General features: G+C 36.2%; 1 non-coding gene across 1 annotated transcript; it reads right to left on the bottom strand.

The window, feature by feature from the left end:
* Positions 1 to 3,134: 3,134 nt before the first annotated feature.
* Positions 3,135 to 3,237, bottom strand: LOC121230095 (small nucleolar RNA R71). The gene has a single exon (XR_005928047.1). It is a non-coding gene; the product is annotated as a small nucleolar RNA R71 (small nucleolar RNA).
* Between the last annotated feature and the right edge of the window lie 17,339 nt (positions 3,238 to 20,576).

Below are 20,576 nucleotides of genomic sequence, written 5' to 3'. Positions count from 1 at the left end.
TCTTTTAAAAAGTATTTGTCCTTTGTGCGAGACAAATCTTAGACGTTCCTAAGTTTCAACCGAATAATTTTCTCCATTATTCTTGCAATACGAATTACTTTTAATGTGAGCTCGAATAATCACAAATCAAAACAAAAATAAAATGAACTTATTACTTTCAGTAGGAAAGTAATTCTCTCTAAATAGAAACCGGTAAAATTGTAATTCCAGAAAATAAAATTTATTTTTCAGAAAATAAATTCACACTACTTTCTGGTAAATTACAATATATGAATATTATGTAAATAGTTCTACTGGTGTGATCTAATTATGGAGAGTGACAGAAGAATCTTGGTTGAATTGGTAAAACACAAATAATATTTATTTAATGAAAAATAATATTCTTACTATATAGAATAGGATGGGTGGCACACCCTTGTAAAACTACTAGGATTGTCACCTCTTTCATCTTGTATTAAAGGATTTGGTCCTCTTATATTTGGTTTAATTATATGTGTTTTCTGAACTTTTAACCCCCAACACTTTATAATTTAATCCCACTCAATATATTATTTTCTCAAAATAAATATTATTTATTTAATTAGATAAAATAATTTTTCAATTACATAATTTTTTCAACTCAATTCTAATGTCATTTAAATCATGACAACTTTACTGTGAAAGAATCTATAAGGAAATATATTTAATTTTCATATACAACAGATTCACAATGACTATTTAATTTAATTTAGTTTTAGAATTTTAATTATTTAATTAACTAAATAATAATTCAAAAACCTTAAATTAATTCTCAAGTTCTTTCTATACTCAGTGAGAAAACAAATTCATTTTTCTACTTTCATCATTTCCATCAATTTATATTCATTTGGTTCTACATGGAATTCATTTTTGGTTTCAATGAGCTAGTGTAATGGGGCTAGAACTTTAGTCTAACAAACTGTGTGGCCTTAGGCCATTCTTTTGCTTCAAATCTACTTAAGTCAACCTTACTTTCAAAAGTGAGAATTCACAAAGAAAATTCTCTAAGGTAAAGAAATAAAAGCAGCAGCAAAAATTTTAAACAAAGAAGCAAAAAGTGAACAAAGAAGTCATAAGAAAACTAAGTTGATAAACCGTAATTTATACATATTTTTACCCATGCTTAACACATTTTATGAATGATTTTTCCTTAGAATTGGTGAATTCGATGCTCCTAATGCTTTAATTTCATGTTTTATACTTAGGAGAGCATAGGAGAGCGAAAGGAACGAGAAACGAGCCAAAAACAGAGAAAAATGGGCCAAAGTACAAATTCAACACGGCCTGGACCTCCTCACACGGGCAGACCACACGACCGTGTCCATTTGGCAGATTCAAAGCACGATTCACATGGGCGTGTCCCTGCCGAGCCCCAGTTGAGTCTAATTCGAAAAAGGCCATTTTTGAGGGTTCTTAGGCATTCCAAAAGCCTATAAATACACCCTAGAGGAGGAAGAAAATAGGAGGCACAGAGAAAAGGAGGTAGGGAACTGCTCAAGGGAAGCCGATTGATCCATCTCAAAAGCCAGAGTCACCATCAAGACTGAAGATCTCCCCTCAATTTCCTTTCAGGAGTTTTGGGTTTTTTTTTATGTTTTGTATTCATTATTCTTCTGAGATGTTTTCCTTTTTAGTTATGAACTAAATCCCCTAAATACCTAAGGGGAATGAAACCTAAGACGAATCTTGTTATTATTTTCTGAATTGTATGATAAATATTTAACTTGTTCTTAATTATGTGTTCTTAATTCTTGTTTTGATATCCCAGGATACTGATTCAAGATAAGCTCTTATTCAGAAGAGGAATAGACCCTGTCAAGAGTACATTTGTCATAATTAAGCGGAGTTGATTGCGCACCTAGAGATAGGGTGACAAGATTTTGCCAGATTAGGGTAAAACCTAATAAGGGGATCCATAGATCGAGTTAATGCAACCCTAGGGTGTTAATTAGAGAAAAGTCTCAATTATTCAATCTAGGGATTAGAAGTTATTAGTCTTGAATAGGGATAATAACATAACTTAGGGATCTCTACAGAACAAGTTAAATGAATAAATCGTCTGATTCGGAACTAGAATAACAAGTAAACTCTAGGTGGATTTTTCCTTAGGTATTGTCTCAGTCAATCGAGTTTTCTAAAAGTTATTCCCCAATTCTATTTTCTGTGATTTCTTAGTTTAGTTAATTAGTTAGTTAAAACAAACCCCATTATTCTTAGGCTAGATAATAAAAAGATAGTAATTACTAGTACTTTAGTTCCTTTGGGTTCGACAATCCGGTCTTGCTAAAACTATACTACTGTTCGATAGGTACACTTGCATTCATCGTGATAATAGTTAGTTTCAAGAACGATTCATTATAAATATTTAAAAATTACCTGTCACGAAAATCAAGATCAAGTTTTTGGCTCCGTTGCCGGGGAACTAAGATATTAGGAACACTCAATTTTTATTACTTTAGCCATTTATTTTTCTTGCAAGTTAATTTAATTTTATTTTTATTTATTAATTTACTTTTTCTTTCTCTTGGTAGGTTTTTATAGTTTATGACTAGAAGAAACCCGTCAAGACCACTAGTTTTTTACGAAGAAATCGATCGCACAGTTCACAGAAACCAAAGAGAAATAAGGTGAAGCTTAAGATACACAGAGAACGAGCAAGAGGACGATACTCAAACCCCAACCGAAGAGATGGCTGAAAACCAAGACAATCAGCTACCTCTTGCAATTGCGGTTAATTAAAATCCTGTTCCACGCACTATGTATGATTATGCTAAACCTTTTTTAACAGGAACTGAATCGAGCATAGTTAGACCTGCTATTGCTGAGAATAACTTTGAACTACAACCTAACACTATTCAAATGATACATTAATTTGTTCAGTTTGACGGTTTGTAGGATGAGAATCCAAACACCCACTTGGCAAATTTCCTGGAATTCTGCGATACATTTAAAATTAATGGCATTTTTGACGATGTCATTCGTCTTCAGTTATTCCCTTTTTCATTAGAAACAAAGCCAAATAGTGGTTGAACTCGTTACCACGAGGGTCAATTACTACTTGGGAACAAATGACCGAAAAATTTTTACTAAAATATTTTTCGCTGGCTAAAATGGCTAAATTACGCAATGATATCTCTTCTTTTGTACAGATGGATTTAGAAACACTCTACGATGCATGGGAGAGATACAAGGACCTTTTGAGAAGGTGCCCCCCAACATGGGTTACCGCTTTGACTACAGGTTCAAATGTTCCATAATGGCCTGAATCCTTCGACTCGACAAATGGTTGACGCAGCTACTGGGGGAACCATCAACAACAAAACACCTGAAGAGGCTTACGAATTTATTGAAGAAATGTCACTGAATAACTATCAGTGGCAAGTCATGAGGACTAAGCCAACTAAAACAGCAGGCGTTTATAACGTCAATTCGGTTACTATGCTGTCAAACTAGGTAGAACTTCTAAATAAAAAGATTGATGGTTTACTTGGTTCTACTCAGGTACATCCAGTAATGAGGTGCGAGACAAATGGAGGAAAAGCATGCACAGAGTATCAACCCTTCAACCCTAGCATCAAGAAGGAACAAGTCCAATATATGGGTAACAATAACTCTAGATCTCAAAATAACCCATATAGTAACACTTACAATGCAGGTTGGAGGAACCACCCAAATTTCTCATGGGGAAGTCAAGGGAATCAAAGGCCACAACATCCTTTGGGTTTTCAACAACCACCCTACCAATAAGAGAAGAAGCTGAACCTTGAAGAGATACTCTCAAAGTTTATATCGGTGTCAGAAACTCGTTTCCAGAATACCGAGACAGCACTTAAAAATCAATAAGCATCAATCTAAGGGCTTGAAACTCAGGTAGGCCAGCTGTCCAAACTAATTTTCGAACGACCACAAGATAGCTTGCCAAGTAATATCAACGCAATTAATGTTCAAGATGAAGAAGGATTCATTGAGCCTGAGCCAGAACCGAAGTAAGAAACTATGGTGAGCAGAAGTCCAGGTGAGGTAGGTCATAATAAAAACAAATCAGTGAATGTAGAATATAAACCTCGTGTGCCATACCTCAACGCGACAAAGAAAAACCACTCAGATGAACAATTTGGTAAATTCTTTAAACTCTTAAAAAAATTACATATTAACTTACTGTTTTATTGAAGCTCTGTCACAGATGCCAAACGCAATGAAATTTTTAAAGGAGCTTTTAGCAAACAAACGGAAGTTGGACGAGACATCGCATGTGGAGCTAAACGCAATTTGCTCAGCTATTCTACAGAATAAGCTACCCAACAAATTAAAAGATCTAGGGAGTTTTATAATTCCTTGCTTAATTGGTAGTTTAGATGTCAATAATGCATTAGCTGATTTAGGGGCTAGTATTAACGTCATGCCTTACAAAATGTTCAAACAACTAGGTCTCGGGAAACCCAAACAAACTAGGATGAGCATTCAATTAGCAGATAAAACTATAAGATTTCCTAGGGGTATTATTGAGGATGTGCTAGTTAAAATCGATAAATTTATATTTCCCGTTGACTTCATTGTTCTAGACATAGAGGAGGATAGCAACACTCCTTTGATTTTAGGAAGGCCCTTTTTAGCGGCTGCTAAAACAATTATTGATGTTGGCACAAGTGAGCTCACACTTCGTGTGGGAGACGAAACAATCACCCTTCAAGCTCGCAATTCTGGCAACACATCGGAAATTGAAGGTGATCGTCTAAACCATTCTATCAAAACTGACAATATGGTACAACATACTTTGCAGGAAATGAGTTTGAATGAAGTACATGAACCATTCTCAAGCAATAATAGATGACATATTCATGAAGAATGAAGGCTACAAATTGAGGAGCTAGATGAATGGTGGACGTAAAAACCGAGAACACTCGATAAATTAACACTACGCCAGAACAAGCTCAATACCTTTCCAAATTAACTTAAGGTTGGAGATAAAGTTTTATTAGATGCCGTAGATCCTCACATTGTCACTACCAAACCGAATAAATACGTCCCTCTTACGGTACTTAGCATTTTCTCATTCGGTACAATCGAGGTAATTCATTCCAAATTCGGCACTTTTAAGGTAAACAACACTCGTCTAAAACCTTATTTTGATAAGATGGATAGCAGGAATGAGAAGTATAAACTCTTCGAACCACCATGACCATTCAATGGAGAGGTAAGTCAAGCTTAAACTATAAATAAGCGCTTATCGGGAGGTAACCCGAGCACTAACTGTATTAACTTCTTTAAATTTTAGTGTTCAACACCTAACCTACTAACGGAGCTCTTGAATACAGGTTTTCCACAGAGACACGGCCAAGTACAAGGGCGTGCTTAGGACTATGTGAAAATAGGGCAAAGATTTTCCCCATACACGGGCTACGATAAAACACCATGGCCGTGCAACATGGCCCTGGTCGAACCTACCAAAACAACATGGGAGTTCGACACGCCCGTGTGGAAGAACCGTGGGTGAACCTTTTAAAATAGCACGGGCATGCGACACGCCTGTGTTTAGTACCAGTGGTCGAACCTATTAAATTAACACGGGCGTGGACCTACAAACACGAGCGTGGGAGAAGCGAACAATGCTAGACACGGCCGTGTGCACCCTCACAGCCCGAGGACCCACCGTATCGGCCACCACCACTTCTTATCCAGTTCATGCGGCGGCTTCATATACTGACATCTCTGAGCGCCTCACTCAATTCGAGCAGCAGTGTTTTCAATGGTTTGATAACATTGATCCTACTCTACAGCAGATTTGTCAGCACCTTCACATCTCATCGCCAGTCCCACCTCGCGAACCATCCAGCGATGAAGATGTTTAAAAACATTTATTTATTATTTTATATTTTTTTAATTTTTATTAAAACTACTTTTTATTTGTATTAGATTTTAGAATTTTATTTTATAATTATAAATTTCGATTATTTCTTTATGAGTAAATATTCTTTCTAATATCCCCTAAAAAGTTCCTGATTTTCTCACAGGTATAGAGAGCTCCAAAGCTCACAATCGCATAGGAACTAAAAACTCCACCGGGAAAGGGTCTCCACGATTGCCATGTCCTGCTCGACCACGACCATAGCTACCACTAGATATAATATTCTTTTGGTGTAGGATTTGTGGGCTAACGAACCTCTACCCCCACTGGAGTATCCTCCTCCACTATCGCGTCGATTATTCTCCAAACCTCCAGCTCAAGGAAATTCATTCATCACTCAGGAAGTTTCACTTCTCTCCCTAACTTATTTTTATATTCTTTTCTATATATCTATCTTTGTACATTGAGGACAATGTACATTAAGTGTGGAAAGTATTCATTTCATTATCAGAAAATCCCTGAATGATTACCTTGTTCTCTTGAAAAGCTCTCATATCATATTTAGGATAAATTTTGATTGATTTATTATTTTGATTGATATATCTTGAATTAAAACATAGGCATTTATGCATTGATTGTTTAAACTTTAAGACATTAAGAGAATCAAGCATGATAAGTTGATTTTTAAGAATTTAAAATTTTAGGTTGTTTCCCTAAGTCTAATATTATCTTGAATTGGAATTCACAAGTTTAAACATTAAAAAGGCATAATTTTTGTGAGATTTTTGAGCCTTTTGAGCATCTATTAATTCTTTCATGCTCACTTTTATTATTGCTTTGAGTGCGTCAGTATTGAACTGTTATTCTAGATCTTGCCTGATTATGCATGTCAAGACTACACTATTTAATTTGATATGTCAAGATGATAGAGGCACTTAGGATTAACCCACTCATGCCATGAAAAACCTACCTCCACGATTGACCTTTAGTTAACCCTCTTGAGCCTAACAACTCATTTTTTCTATTACCCTTAACATTAACCCTTAACCCATTATTGTTAAAATCCCCTCAATTAAATTGATCCCTATTTTTGTCAAGATCTGAGTTGGAATAGTTGCTTAGCTATGTTTTATTCTATTTTTATTTATTTAACTTGTTCTTGAAAAAATAATATGTATATATATTAGTAGTAGTGATCTTTTGAGCTAAAAAAGTTAAATTCCATATTCTGAGAAGAAGCTCTATTGTATGCAATTAATGACTAGTCATTTTTCTAGTTAGGAAATTTTTCAATTCGATCTCGATTCTAACCTTTTTCTTTCAGCTTGTGACCGCATCCCCTAATCAAGCCTCTTATAACCCTCTAAAGACCTTTTGATTGATGTTTCAACTCAATTTATAGTGGTGGAGAGATTTTCATGCAAGCTTATGGTAATGACTTTTCATTACTAACTATTGAGTGCTTCATTCATTGTCCTTAAATACCTCGAGTGATTTAAGTGAATCTTTAGTGAGGATGTGAAACTCTATAATATTCTGAATAAAAGGAAATTACTTAGATGAGGGGAGACACCTATGTTTTCAGGATAAAATGCTCAACTTGGAATGTTTGAAACTTTGATGTTCTTTTAGTTGAATTCTCAATGTATGATTACCTGTGGATTATTTTGAGACATTATCAATAGAAATTGTAAGTTAAGAAGAATTTATTTTGATTATGAGTTGAGGATTTTGCTTGAGGACAAGCAAATGCTTAAGTGTGGGGGTATTTGATAAACTGTAATTTATACATATTTTTACCTCATGCTTAACACATTTTATGGATGATTTTTCCTTAGAATTGGTGAATTCGATGCTCCTAATGCTTTAATTTCATGTTTTATACTTAGGAGAGCATAGGAGAGCGAAAGGAACGAGAAATGGGCCAAAAACAGAGAAAAATGGGCCAAAGTACAAATTCAACATGGCCTGGACCTCCTCACACGGGCAGACCACACGGCCGTGTCAATTTGGCAGATTCGAAGCACGACTCACACGGGCGTGTCCCTACCGAGCCCAAGTTGAGTCCAATTCGGAAAAGGCCACTTTTGAGGGTTCTTAAGCATTCCAAAAGCCTATAAATACACCCTAGAGGAGGAAGAAAATGGGAGGCACAGAGAGAAGGGGGCAGGGAACTACTTAAGGGAAGTCGATTGATCCATCTCAAAAGCCAGAGTCACCATCAAGACTGAAGATCTCCCCTCAATTTCCCTTCAGGAGTTTTGGGTTTTCTTTATGTTTTGTATTCATTATTCTTCTGAGATGTTTTCCTTTTTAGTTATGAACTAAATCCCCTAAATACCTAAGGGGAATGAAACCTAAGACGAATCTTGTTATTATTTTCTGAATTGTATGATAAATATTTAACTTGTTCTTAATTATGTGTTCTTAATTCTTGTTTTGATATCCCAGGATACTGATTCAAGATAAGCTCTTATTCAGAAGAGGAATAGACCCTGTCAAGAGTACATTTGTCATAATTAAGCGGAGTTGATTGCGCGCCTAGAGATAGGGTGACAAGATTTTGTCAGATTAGGGTGAAACCTAATAAGGGGATCCATAGATCGAGTTAATGCAACCCTAGGGTGTTAATTAGAGAAAAGTCTCAATTATTCAATCTAGGGATTAGAAGTTATTAGTCTTGAATAGGGATAGTAACATAACTTAGGGATCTCTACAGAACAAGTTAAATGAATAAATCGTCTGATTCAGAACTAGAATAACAAGTAAACTCTAGGTGGATTTTTCCTTAGGTATTGTCTCAGTCAATCGAGTTTTCTAAAAGTCATTCCCCAATTCTATTTTCTGTGATTTCTTAGTTTAGTTAATTAGTTAGTTAAAACAAACCCCATTATTCTTAGGCTAGATAATAAAAATACAGTCATTACTAGGACTTTTAGTTCCTTTGGGTTCGACAATCCGGTCTTGCTAAAACTATACTACTGTTCGATAGGTACACTTGCATTTATCGTGATAATAGTTAGTTTCAAGAACTATTCATTATAAATATTTAAAACTTACCTGTCACGAAAATCGCGATCATAAGTTCATCAAGTGTTTGAGTAAATGCTCTCAAATGTATTGTATTACACAATAATGGGATGATTACAAATGAGGGAGGAAGCTTTTATTTATAGTTGAGCTCCCCAAATCTAATGGTACAATTTAAATTACATCAATTGTCAAAATCAAAGTCAATCTACAAATTAAGATTCGTAAGGGGTTTTCCAAGATCCCCTGATATTACAAAATCTTCTAAGATTACTTTACATATTTACCTTGATAACCCTAGTTTTACTTGAGTGTTTCACTAGACCATTAATGCTTCAAATAGATAGGCTCTCCTTATGTTCCACGAATCTGGTCAGTTCAAATGGGTCAAATGAGCCTCATTTAATCAAGTGACCTTCATGAGACGCTCTTATTAGATCTGATGCCTAAGTGTAGTATTTTTTTCCTATGAACACTTTTATTTTTCGAATAGATTGGTTTAATAAAATTATCCATGAATTACATTAATACCCTTTATATATTGTCCTCAATGGTTTTCACATGCAAAGCAAAATGGAAGCAAATATTGGCTCACTGATTATCTAATGTTTAACTAATATAAAGCTGTATTACGTGGTTAGATCATAATACAGAAAGACAACTTATATCGGTAGATGAACCTAACATGTCTTTAGTCTAATAAGAAATTGTTGGGAAATGTTCCCATATTGTAGTAAATATGTAATTATTTTCTATGTATCTGAACGAAGAATAAATAAACAAAGTTAATTTCACATTTCACTATTATGTCTTTTATGTTTCTATCTTTCATGTTTTGCATACATAGCGAAGTTGTTATAAGCAAATATTAGCTCATTGATTATTTAAGTTCAAACTGATGGTAAGCGACACTATAAAAAATTTTACATTGCGAGAAAGACAACTTACTTTAGTAGATAATCTAAACGAGTTCGTAATCCCTTAAAAGAATCAAAGTGAGCATTTGATTCAAATACTTAGAAGGATTATTATGTCGTCTACAATTCCAATTGGGGAAATGGCTAGTCTTGGCTATTGTAGTAGTTAACTCCATGGGTAGAGATATAGATTTATTCATTGGAAGAATGATACTGTAGCACCTTAATTATTTATTTCTGCTTCTGTAAAATTTGTCATAAATATCTGTCTACTACAGTGGTTGAGTGGTCTGGGTGTGTGTGAGAGGTCCCAAGTTCAAGCCTTACATTTGGTAAATTTTGGTATTTTTCTAACTTAAGCCTTATACTTGCTCAGGGGCTTATATTAAATTACTTGTAAAACCATATCAGAATGAACCTGCTGCTTCGAGTGGTAAGGGAGTTTGTGTGTTGCGTAGAGGTCCTATGTTCGAATCCCTATGCCAGCGTGCTATTTATTTTTGCTCGGTTATGGAACAAAGTTTTGGTGAAGTTAAAATTCTTATAGTGGGTGGTTATGATAGTGTAGGTAGTGGGATTTGAGTAAATCTATTTCGCAAATTTGTTTTTTCAAAAAAACTGATGTTCTCTTCCTCATCCATTGCCGTTTCCCCTTTTTCCTTCTACTCTCTATCGATTTCTTCTTCTCCTTCTGGTTGTAAATTTTGTTTTTGATTTCCTACCTACTATCAAGTTTCTGTGACTCATTATATCAGTGCTTTTGGGTGTTATCAGTAATTTTGGTAAGTCTAATTTTTATTTTAGTTAATGAATCTTCGGTTAATGGGTTTGTTTTATGTTTAGGAGAAGATCAAGGGGCTGGAGGTTCCCAATCAGCGCTTTGATTGTGCGAAAACGTTGTTAAACGTTTTATGGTAAAAGGTTTTAGACGATTTACAAGTTGTCCATTATGGTATGGTTGGTTTAATATCGTTTCCAAGTAATTAATTGAGGGTTAGTTGATCAATTTTAGGTTTCAGAAGGCTCAGGATAGTTTCGCAGCAAAACAGTACCAGGTGTGTACCCGAAATATAGAAAAATAGGAATCGATGAAAGCGAAAAAACCTCATTGTCGACGCCACACGGTCGTGTGATCGACAAAGACCAGGTTGTGCGTAAGATACTACCATGTAATGATTGGAGTGTGGCCGTGTGAGCCACACGGGCTAGGCCAAATTGGGCGTGTGGGCCCACACGAGCAAGCCACACGGGCATGTGGGCCCATTTATCTAAATTTTTCCTAGGGTTGCACGAGTCGTCCCAAACGACTGTGGGCCTATTGTAGGGTCGATAAGGGCTAAATAAACCCTAAACTTGATGATCTGATTGTTTGATATACTGATCTGATTAGGATACTGATGCACATCTAGTTGCACTATTATCTGCATATTTGTTATCTATGTATGCTTATATGTAAGCATGTGAGCATGTTAGACTGTTTATCTGTATTTGTATATTTCTGTATCTAATATTGGGGATGGGATGATGTATATTGGAGGAAGTGTTCTAAAAGGTAATTTATGCCTATTATCTGGCAGCATGGCTGCATTATATCTATTATGTGCCGCATCGGTACTGACGTGACCATGTCTTGAGGCTCAACAAGCTCTAACCCTGATCCCATCGAGTTACCTAAAGGACCTATGACTCGAGCTCGGGCTAAGCACATTCAAGAAGTTGTTTCAATTTTATTTGCTCAACTTTAGAATGACAACGAGCTCCATGCCAAAAGAAAAGATCGGGCCAGCTCATTAAAGGCTTCTTGCACCTTAGTGCAAGCTGATTTCAGCTCAACCTTTGCTCTCCGAGCTCTATCTAGCTCAACTCAGCTCACTTGAGTTAGACTTAGCTTCTTTCCAGCTTACTTCCTTTATCATTTAATAAATTAAAATTTATTTTTATTTTAATTAATTTATTGCAGCTCATGATCGAATATCCTAGCTTAAAATTCATTGCATTAATTGTGTTCACATGTTTGAGCTAGCCAAGTTTACTATATTAGCTAATCCATAATTAAGTGTGTTTCATTTAGCTTAGTATGTCATTTATTTTGTCTAGGTGCTGTTTTGATTATGTTCAGCTGAATATGCACTTGATTTAATGTGCTCATTTGGTGTATAGGTGCAGCCAAATGTGGAAGAGGAGTAAATGCAAGGTTCATGCACGGCTTGGTTCAATGCATTGGATGATTTATACACAGTCCTTTCAATGAATGGTGGGCTGATTACTTGACTTTTCAAGGTGACTATTCAGCCAAGGAGTAGCTCTCAATTAATTGTCAAGATGGCCGGCCACCTTCTCAAGTCTACCATCAATCAGTTCACACTAGTTAGTCAAACTAAGTGACCATTCCGTTAGACATGTTCACACACAAAGGGACTTTTCAAGGTTGACTTTTCACACCTTAAAGGCTCTTCAAGGACCCTCTTTAATGCTCATAATCTTTCAACCAAACAACACAACATCAATGCCCTAATTAAGGCCATGGCCGAACCTAGACAAGACCAATGAGCTACCAAGTCTTCACATTCATCCAAGTCATTTTTGCTTAATCAAGAAGCTACCCATTGAAGCTCCATTCAGCCAAATTTAGACTTACTAATTTAAGGAAATTGTTCTAGATTATTCTAGCCTCTTCTTAGCCAAATTACTTAGCCTTTAAGCTAGTCATTTTGTCTATTCGGCTATCTCATATAAGGCTATAAATAGTTTGCTCATTTTTGATGTAAAAGACTTTTGCCAAATTATTAAATGAAACTTTGTTTTTATGAGGTTAACGTCCTTTCAAATTTTGTACGAGTCTCAAGTGACTTATCTAGCGTGTTAGTGGTGTCAACCGAACTCTTTTTCTGAACTTATCACCATTTTTTGGTGTGGCGTTCTCCTATCCATCTACCAACCATCCTTCACCTTAAGCCATATAAGACTCGAGGCGATACTCGATATAGTATCGAATCATTCTTGACGCTTAAGCTTTATCGTCTATCTCCATTAATTATCTTAGCTATCTAACTTTCTTGTTAAACCGAGCCCATCCAAATTATCTTCTATCATTTGATTTTGTTAAGCCGAATCATCCTAACTACCTTCTAGCGTTTTGAACCTATTTCATCATTTTAGCCAAAATACACCATTCTCACAACACCGAACGAAACTTCTCATCGACGATCAGGTAACTTATGTAGACTCGACTAATTCAACTGAGCTAGATCAAGTCAGGTACAATACGGTATGTAGGGCTGGGTGGGTGTTTTAAACCCCACAGGGTGTATAGGGATGGTCGGAGATGGTGTGTAGAGGATGGGGGTAGGATTCTAATTTCTGATTTCTGTTTTTGATTTACACATCTACGTCTGAATCTGAGACGGGATTAAGCCCGATCTGTATCTATTTGATTTTGAATTTATGTATGTGTGCATGCTTAATTCTATGGGGTTTACACTAAGTTTACATAAATTCACTCCTTTCCATTTGATCTGTACAAGTAATCCACAGTCTTAGGCGGATCAGTGTAGCAGAGGACTCGACGGTGACCACATGTTACGGACCAATTTCGATTATGGTTTTTACTTTAAATTCTCGATTCTCTTTTGGGTATTTTTATAAAAATGTAGACTTTTTGGACTGTTGTTTATACTTGGGTTTGACTGTAATTTATGATTTTAATATTGCAAAACTCGACAAAAACTCAGATTTTACCAAAAACAAAGGTTTCTTAAAAACCTCGAATGATTTTTCCTACATTCAACGGTTTTATAAGCTTTCACTACAAATACGATTTACCTTTAAGCAACTGATTGAATTAAATGTCGAAATTGATAAATGCAATAAGGGTTAATGAATTAATGTGGTTTTAACTTAGCGTCAATAGTTTCTAACCCCATTTCATGTGACACATCTGGATTCGACCATAACGTCTAAGCTGGGTTTGGGGTGTTACATTTAGTGGTATCAGAGTCAGGTTGTAAAATTTGGCCTGTGAATTTTAGGTTCCAAAATTTTGTTTTAGAAAGAATTGGATTTAAAAATTATTTGAATAATTAAAGAAGTATGTGGTTCACCGAGTCTCCGGCACCGATTTTATAAGTATTTTTGTACTTAGTTAAAATTGTTCTGAAACACTGTAGTTAGTACATACTAAAATTATACTGGAATAGTTAGAGACTGGAACCTCTAGAAATACTTCTAAACATTTGATAATTTAAGCATAAGACATCCATTAATAAATACTGAAACTGATGCATAAAATTTTTAATGTAGATAAAACTCGAATTAAACAATGAATGCTCATAGAACACGCGGACGTGGCATTTGTAGCCGTGGTAAAAGCCGTAGGGGGCTTGAGCTGAGTTATCTTCTCTAGGCAGCATGCCAAATTTGGATAAGAGTGAGACACCAATTTCACCTGCTACTGAGATTGGGTCTTAGAGTCACTTGATTGGAGAAGACGCACTGTCCTAGGCCATGCTAATGATATTGGAGAGGGTCGTTGGACTTTATTCTGGATCTGAGGGCCTAAGGTCAGTAACTGAACGACTTCGGTCTAATGGAGGTGAGTTATTTAGGGGTGTCACTGGAGTCGCCCATAATGTGGCCGAGTATTGGTTGGAGGCCACTAAGAGAATTATGAACGACTTAGACTGTACCTCCGAGCAGAAATTGAAGGGTGCAGTTTCTTTGCTTCGCGATGAGGCTTACCAATGGTGGTTGACGGTTGAGGAAGATACTCAGCCTGGTTGTTTAAGTTGAGATTTCTTTAAAACCACATTCTAGAGCAAATATGTGGGAGCAAGCTATGTGGATGCTCGCAGGCATGAGTTCATGAATCTCACACAAGGTGATCGATCTGTAGCTAAGTATGAGGTTGAATTTCTAAGGTTGAGCCGCTACGCTCGAGGCATGGTGGCGTCTGAGTACGAGAGGTGTGTCCGGTTTGAAGTCAGCTTAAGGGATAGTCTGAAGGTACTGCCCCTTAGAGGGAGCGAGAGTTTATTGTTCTGGTAGAGAAGGTGAAGATGGCTGAGGATGTTAAGTGTGTAGAGCGGCATAATAGGGACAGAGAGAGGGGTAAGAATAAGAGGGATTCGGAGTCCTCTAGTTCTGTTTCGAGGCCTAAGAAAAATGCCAAGTCTGATGGGCCCATTAGAGTGGGGGTTCCTACTGCTCCAGTTAGGTTGTAGCCATGCGGTGATTGTGGTAGGTGCTATCCGGGCGAGTGTTGAAGAAGGATTAGGGCCTGTTTGAGGTGTGGATCTTTAGAGCACCGTATCAGAGACTGTCCATAGCGGGCAGATCAGACGCAAGCTTCGGGTTTTGTGTAGCCTCAGAGGGCAATTCAGCAGCCCTTAGGGGCCGTGGTCAGCCTAGGAGTGGTAATGGTATAGGCCGAGGGCAGAGAGCACCGGGCGGAGGTGCTGGTCAGACAGAGGTGAGGTAGTCTGCACTGGTTTATACTGCACGACGTCGAGAGGATATAGATGCTCCTGACGTCATCACCAGTGCGTTCTTTATTTTTGATGTACCATTCACCGCTTTGATAAATATAGGGTTTACTCACTCATATATAGCCAGTTTTGTTTCCAAAAACCTGATGATTTTCGTTGAGAGCACTTTGAGTGAGGTTACTGTACTGAGTTCGTTGGGGCAATCTGATCTGGTTAGTAAACTATATAGAGATGTTCCGTTAGTGGTGCAAGGGACTGTTTTCCTGGCTAATTTGATGGAGCTTTTGTTTGGGGAGTTCGATTTAATCTTGGGTATAGACTGATTGGTCAAGCATCGAGTCAATCTAGATTGTGCGACTAAGAGGGTCATTCTGAAGACTATGGACGATGAGAATGTGGTAATAATCGATGAGCATAATATTATCTGTCTAATGTGATCTCTGCTCTTGTGGCTGAGAAACTGGTTCGAAAAGGGTGTGAGGCGTATTTGGCGTACTTTAGTGTTTCTGTTCCTAAGGACTCTGCTATTGGAGATATCAAAACTGTGAGGGATTTTTCAAGCATATTTCCTAAGGAGTTACCGGGATTACCTCCTAATTGGGAAGTGGAGTTTGGGATTGAGCTTCTTCTGGGTACGGCTCCGGTGTCCATCGCTCCCTACCGTATGGCACTGAAAGAGCTTACTGAGCTTAACACTCAACTGCAAGAGCTTCTGGATCGTGGTTTCATCCATCCTAGCGTGTCTTTATGGGGAGCACCAGTTTTGTTTGTTAAGAAGAAAGATGGGACCATGAGGATATGCATTGATTATCGGTAGTTGAATAAGTTGACCTTAAAAACTAAGTATTAGCTTCCGAGGATCGACGACCTGTTTGGTCAGTTCCGAAGGGCTTCTATGTTTTCCAAGGTTGATATTCAATCTGGGTATCGTCAGTTGAGGGTTAAGATATGGATATTCATAAGACTACGTTTAGGACTTGTTGTGGATACTACGAGTTCCTAGTTATGCCTTTTGGTCTAACGAATGCTCTGGCTGCATTTATGAATTTGATAAACTGGGTGTTTCAGCCTTCTTTGGATCAGTTCATTGTGGTTTTCATTGATGATATTCTGGTATATTCTAAGACGGAGGATGAGCAAGATGAGCAACTCAAAATAGTGTTTCAGATTTTTTGTGAGAAGTAGCTTTACTCTAAGCTAAGAAAGTATGAGTTCTGGTTGCATGAAGTGACTTTTCTGAGGCACGTGGTTTCTACTGAGGGGATTCGAGTTGATCCTCAAAAGATCGAGGCTGTGCTTGATTAGAAACAGCCTAAGAACGTGACTGAGATCCGCAGCTTTCTGGGTTTGGCGGGATACTATTGACACTTTGTTAAGGGATTTTCTTTGATTGCAGCTCGTCTTGCTAAACTTCTGTGTAAGGGTATACTATTTGACTAGACAGATGCGCAGCAATTGTGTTTTGAGAAGCTTAAGTCTGTTCTGACTCAGGCTTCTGTTCTGATACAGCCTGAATCTGGTAAGGAGTTTGTGGTTTATAGTGATGCGTAGCACGTTGGTTTAGGGTGTGTTCTGATACAGGATGGTAAGGTTGTGGCTTATGCGTCCCGTCAGCTTAAGACACATATGTGTTAGACTGGTGGCTAGACCGTGTAATAGCCCTAATTTGACCCTAGTCGGAAAGTGGTTTCGGAACCACAAAACCAAGTCATAAAAAAATAATTAACTGTTATATTCTATGCTTATAGTATGTGTACATGCAAGTGTGAAAGTTTCATGCTTTAATGTTGTCATTTGTATGTGAAATTTATTAAATAGGACTTAGGTAAGACAATTGTGAAATATGTTAGGTTAATTTTAAAGTGGCCTATTAATGCATAAATACAAAAAGATGGACTTGCATGTCAAATATCTATTTTGTTGTGTAATGGCCGGCCATGATGTGGTTTTATTTAGAATATATGTATTGTTTATTAGTGAAGTGGCTTTATATTTTATAGTATTAATGTATATAAAAAAATAATAGAAAAAGAGGTGATGAAAACAAAGCTTCATATTTTTTGGTTCTTCTTGGCCGAATTGAAGAAAGAAAAAGGGACAAGATTTTCGGTCACTTTAAACTTGGCGAAGGTTAGTAAATTATGTTAGTTTTTGAAATTTTAAGCTTGATTTTAGTTAATTAGATAGTTTCATACATAGCCCCTGTCAAAATTTTGAAATTTGGTGATGATTTGAGCATTCGGTTTTGGTTATTAAAGGAAGAGATTGGATTATAGTCTTTATGTTTTATGAAGAATTGTTGAAGAGGAAGGCTGGAGTTAGTTAAGTTATAAAATTTTAATACTCATGAGTACTATAGCCGAACATAAATTTACTTAATGACTTGAACAAATACCGTGTGGATGTTTGAAATGAATGAATTTGAGGTTTGTTCATATTAGGGATTCGGCTTTGTGCATAGCTTTTAAGAGTTTGATTTTGAATAATTTGAGTATTGGAATGTAAGTAATGTTATGCATAGGTTAAATTTTTGTATTCGGCTTTTGTAGTATATATGTATGATTAATCCATTTTTTTCTTTTCTTTTGCAAATGATATATATAGGGTGATAAATATTAAGACTATTGTTGACTTGTGTTTAGTGATATTCGGCCAAGGACTAAATGTGCTTGCTTATTTGGTTTAAGTAAAGTAAATGTGATTGGTGGATATGATTAGGTTGTGGTTTATTATAGACTTGTTTTGATTGTATAAATTAGCTTATAAATTGGTTTGGAAATAATAAATAATGAGCATGCTTTGTGGCCGTAAGGATTATATGATAGTGTGTCGTGATATTAACTTAGCTAGTCGAATGGATGAGGAATGAATTTGATATATATATAGGTAACATTGACGAGTTGTTTAGCATATGGGTTTTGTATATTGGTTCGGCAACTAAGCTAGAAAAATAATTTTCGGTAACATGGTATCTATGCACATATATATATAAGGTATCTTAAGTATATTTGTCCATTTGATAAGGTTGACTAATAGTTCGAGTAAGGATTACTCCATTCGATATGTACATGAATTGAAGTAATAGGTTCGGTAATCAGCTTATGACATATGGGAAATATCATATGTCCGATTATAAGTTAAATACTCGATAGTTGTGGTTCATTGGATATAATGTTTGAATATTGTTTTGAAAAAAATTGATATTTGTATTTAGTAAAGTTGAATAAGTCATTAAATAAATCTATTTGTTTTAATTAAGCTCAAGAGCAAAGAGGGTCTAAATCAGATAAGGGAAAGGAAAAAGCAGTCGAGTAGCCTATCCGCAACTGTTCAAAATATCCGAGGTAAGTTTTGAGTAGTTTCCTTTAATATATAATTGATGTTGGTTTATAAGAGTATAATAGGTGAATTGAAATTCAGTTAGCACTTGTACAAAGTTGTTTAATAAACAGTGCGTGTATATGACTTTGAGGTCGATGGTAACTTTGAGGTTAAGCTTGAATGGCGAAATGATTGTGTGATATTAGGTATAATTTTTGAGTTGAAATGTTAATGATGATGTGCCTATTGAACTTATATCGGAATGTATTAAATGATTACTAAGTGATAGGTTGATTGAGATGTGTTAAATATATAACTAAGTATGCATGGTATTGGAAAAATATCCGGACTTGAAGTCCGCAGGCTTTATGCTGGAAATATATCCGGACTTGAAGTCTGCAGGCTTTATGCTGGAAATATATCCGGACTTAAAGTCCACAGGCTAAGTGCTGGAAAAATATCCGGGCTAAGTCCCGAAGGCATTCATGCTGGTATTATATCCGGGCTAAGTCCTGAAGGCATTCGTGCTAGTATTATATCCGGGCTAAGTCCCGAAGGCATTCGTGCTGGTGCTATATCCGGGCTAAGTCCTGAAGGCATTCGTGCTGGCGTTATATTCGGGCTAAGTCCCGAAGGCATTCGTGCTGGTATTATATCTGGGCTTAAAGTCCCGCATGCTTTTTGGTGGTGATTTGATTTTGGTTTTAAATCTAGCAGACTTAATGCCGATGATTGGAGTAAGATTATGATTTCGAATGTTCGTAGTAAACTACCATTGAATATGTTCAATACATTAAGTCGATCAGGTATGTATTATATACTTTTATATGTTAGATTGATCGGAATTGAATCATGAATGCAAAATGAGAAGTATATGTGACAATCTCATATGTGTATGTGTGTATTCGGTTATGGTGAAAGGTTATATGAGATTGATTTGGTGATATACATGTTAAATAATATGAATCCAAAGAATGGGTAATAAATCTGCTTGGGACAGCAGCAGTAACGTGATTTCGGAAAATCACCATAAATTGTGGAAGTTGAGTTAGAGGCTCAATAAATTATGTCATGAAATCTTAATGAGTCTATTTTTTATAAAAGGAACCGTCTAAGCAAAAGAGTTTCCAATAATGAGATATTTGAAGTGGTGTGGAACAGAGTCAAAATGACTTCGAGGTCCCCTGTTCTGTTTTCAGAAAATCATTATAAATGGTACAAAAATGGTTATAAGATAAAATTTATATTCTTAGACTTCCTAATGAGTCTAGTTTCAAATGAAATAAACGATAACATATTTCGAATTCTTTATAATGAGAACTTTGATTCGTAGTGAAGAGTGGTCAGATTAGTCAAATAGTGAAACAGGGGAAACTTCAATAAAAACCTGGTATTGATTGGTCAAACGAAAAATTCTAAAAATTTTATGGATGGAAGATATATGAGTCTATTTTCACGGAAAATTAACGGCACTTGATTTGGCGTTTCTTAGCTCCAGTTATAAATAATTTAGTGACTGTTGCTTAGGAAGACAGCTTGTAGTGAATTTGTGACTTTGTTGCAAACATGGTTAAAACTTGCTAATGAGATGCTTTTCGAGTTCTTATGATCTTATTTGTAATTTCAATATTTGGTTTTAATTGAGTTCAGATTCAAGTGAGGTGAATTTGCTAAATATGCATTATGTTCATGGATACTTGGCCAAAATGGCAATTATCTAGGGATGATTTCTTGAAAATTTGAATAATCGATCTATAAGTAAATTAATTGTTTGCATTGCTTAAAACTTACTAAGCATTGAAGCTTACTCCGTGTTCTCTTTTCCATTTCTTATAGGTATATACTTTAGCTCGAGTTGGAAGGGCCGGAGATATCATCACACTATCTAGTCATTATGTGAGTTGAGAAGATTGTATATCATCATGGTTTAAGGCATGTATAAGATAGACTATAGGTAGAATG

This window comes from Gossypium hirsutum, chromosome A05 (assembly GCF_007990345.1).
Source record: "Gossypium hirsutum isolate 1008001.06 chromosome A05, Gossypium_hirsutum_v2.1, whole genome shotgun sequence".
NCBI classification, from domain to species: Eukaryota; Viridiplantae; Streptophyta; class Magnoliopsida; order Malvales; family Malvaceae; genus Gossypium; species Gossypium hirsutum.
Note: the sequence above shows the minus strand (reverse complement) of the source record. Positions and strands in the feature narration are given on the sequence as shown.